We start from the raw sequence: 2,999 nt of genomic DNA, 5'->3' as shown, positions 1-2,999 counted from the left end.
GAAGGATTGAGTAGAAGCAGTAGGAGAGCAGGCGTCCCTGGGCTCTACAGCATCTCCATCCACTTATCTGAAATTCCTACCAATGAATCTGCATAAGTATCTTTATCCCTTTCATTATTTCTATTTTCAAAAACCCATAAACTATTTTAATCTGCCTAACTGAGATTTGCAAGGTGACCATAGCTTGCTTCATACCAACAATCTCTGTGGATTCGACCCTTACTCACGTAAGGTTATTACTTGGACGATCCAGTACACTTGCTGGTTAGTTGAACGAGATTGTGAAGAAAATAAACAATGCCCTCAGAGTATACATCCTTTATAAACAAAAGAACAAGTGATCACAATTTCGTCCACCAAGTTTTTGGCGCCGTTGCCGGGGATTGTTCGAGTATGGACAACTAACGGTTCATCTTGTTGCTCAGATTAGGTACTTTTCTTTTCAAAAATCTTTTTCAAAAATTTTTCTTTTATTTTTCGTTTTTACAAACTTTATTTTCGAAAAAAAATTAAATAAAAATACAAAAAAATTAGAAAATCATAAAAATCAAAAATACTTTATGTTTCTTGTTTGAATCTTGTGTTAATTTTTAAGTTTGGTGTCAATTGCATGCTTTTAAAAATTTTTCTTGAATTTTTCGAAAATCTCATGCATTCATAGTGTTCTTCATGATCTTCAAGTTGTTCTTGACAAGTCTTCTTGTTTGATCTTGATGATTTCTTGTTTTGTGTCTTTTGTTGTTTTTCATGTGCATTTTTGCATTCATATTTTCCATGCATTAAAAATTTCTAAGTTTGGTGTCTTGCATGTTTTCTTTGCATCAAAAATTTTTCAAAATTATGTTCTTGATGTTCATCATGATCTTCAAAGTGTTCTTGGTGTTCATCTTGACATTCATAGCATTCTTGCATGCATCTTGTGTCTTGATCCAAAATTTTCATGTTTTGGGTCATTTTTGTGTTTTTCATTCAAAATTTGATTTCAAAAATATCTTTTCCTTATTTCCCTCCAAAATTTCGAAATTTTGGGTTGACTTGGTCAAAATTTTTAAAAATTAGTTGTTTCTTACAAGTCAAGTCAAAATTTCAATTTTAAAAATCTTATCTTTTCAAAATCTTTTTCAAAAATCATATCTTTTTCATTTTTCATATAATTTTCGAAAATTTCAAAAATTATTTTTCAAAATATTTTCAAAATCTTTATCTTATCTTTTTATCAAATTTTCGAAAATTAGCTAACAATTAATGTGATTGGTTCAAAAATTTGAAGTTTGTTACTTTCTTGTTAAGAAAGGTTCAATCTTTAAGTTCTAGAATCTTATCTTGTAGTTTCTTGTTAGTTAAGTCAATTTTAAAATTAAATCTTTTTCAAAATATCTTTTTCAAATATATCTTTTTATCTTTTATCTTATCTTTTTCAAAAATTTTATCTTTTTCAAAATTTGATTTCAAAATATCTTATCTAACTTCTTATCTTTTTCAAATTTGATTTCAAATCTTTTTCAATCACCTAACTAACTTTTTGTTTGTTTCTTATCTTTTTCAAAACCACCTAACTACTTTTCCCTCTCTAATTTTCGAAAATTCTCCCTCTCTTTTTCAAAAATTCTTTTTGTTTTAAATTTTAATTTTAATTATATTTTATCTCTAATTTTCGAAAATCACTACCTCTTTTTCAAAAATTATTTTCAAAATTTCTCTTCTCTTTTCTTCTTCTATTTAATTAATTAATTACTAACACTTCTCTTCACCTCTCTTCATCCACAAATCCGAATCTCCCTCTTCATTCTTCTACCTCTTTCTTCTTCTACTAACATAAAGGAATCTCTATACTGTGACATAGAGGATTCCTCTTTCTTTTCTTGTTTTCTTCTCTTTCATATGAGCAGGAACAGGGAAAAAGGCACTCTTGTTGAAGTTGATCCAGAACCTGAAAGGACTCTGAAGAGAAAATTAAGAGAAGCTAAATTACAACAATCCAGAAACAACCTTTCAAAAATTTTCGAACAAGAGAAAGACATGGCAGCCAAAAATAATAATAATAATAATGCAAGGAGAATGCTTGGTGACTTCACAAAGCCAACATCCAAGTTTGATGGAAGAAGCATCTCCATTCCTGCCATTGGAGCCAATAACTTTGAGCTTAAGCCTCAACTAGTTGCTTTAATGCAACAAAACTGCAAGTTTTATGGACTTCCATCTGAAGATCCTTATCAGTTTTTAACTGAGTTCTTGCAGATCTGTGAGACTGTAAAGACGAATGGAGTGGATCCTGAAGTCTACAGGCTCATGCTTTTCCCTTTTGCTGTAAGAGACAGAGCTAGAATATGGTTGGATTCACAACCTAAGGATAGCCTGGACTCCTGGGATAAGCTGGTCACTGCTTTCTTAGATAAATTCTTTCCTCCTCAAAAGCTGAGCAAGCTGAGAGTGGATGTTCAAACCTTCAAACAAAAAGATGGTGAATCCCTCTATGAAGCTTGGGAAAGATACAAGCAGTTAACCAAAAGATGTCCATCTGACATGTTTTCAGAATGGACCATGTTAGATATATTCTATTATGGTCTCTCTGAATTTTCGAAAATGTCACTGGACCATTCTGCAGGTGGATCTATTCACCTGAAGAAAACGCCTGAAGAGGCTCAAGAACTCATTGACATGGTTGCAAACAACCAGTTCATGTACACCTCTGAGAGGAATTCCGTGAATAATGGGGTCCCTCAGAAGAAAGGAGTTCTTGAAATTGATGCTCTGAATGCCATATTGGCTCAGAACAAAATGTTGACTCAACAGGTCAACATAATCTCTCAAAATCTGAATGGATTGCAACATGCATCCAACAGTACTAGAGAGGTAGCTTCTGAAGAAGCTTATGATCCTGAGAACCCTGCCATGGCAGAGGTTAATTACTTAGGTGAACCTTATGGAAACACCTATAACTCATCATGGAGAAATCATCCAAATTTCTCATGGAAGGATCAACAAAAACCTCAACAAGG

At 32.3% G+C, this 2,999-nt stretch overlaps 1 non-coding gene across 1 annotated transcript; it reads right to left on the bottom strand.

Moving 5' to 3' along the window:
- Window positions 1-2,421: 2,421 nt before the first annotated feature.
- LOC112699971 (small nucleolar RNA R71) lies at window positions 2,422-2,525 on the bottom strand. Its single transcript, XR_003152901.1, has one exon. It is a non-coding gene; the product is annotated as a small nucleolar RNA R71 (small nucleolar RNA).
- Between the last annotated feature and the right edge of the window lie 474 nt (window positions 2,526-2,999).

Source organism: Arachis hypogaea, chromosome 6 (assembly GCF_003086295.3).
Source record: "Arachis hypogaea cultivar Tifrunner chromosome 6, arahy.Tifrunner.gnm2.J5K5, whole genome shotgun sequence".
Lineage (NCBI taxonomy): Eukaryota > Viridiplantae > Streptophyta > Magnoliopsida > Fabales > Fabaceae > Arachis > Arachis hypogaea.
This window is presented reverse-complemented; position numbering and strand designations above follow the sequence as displayed.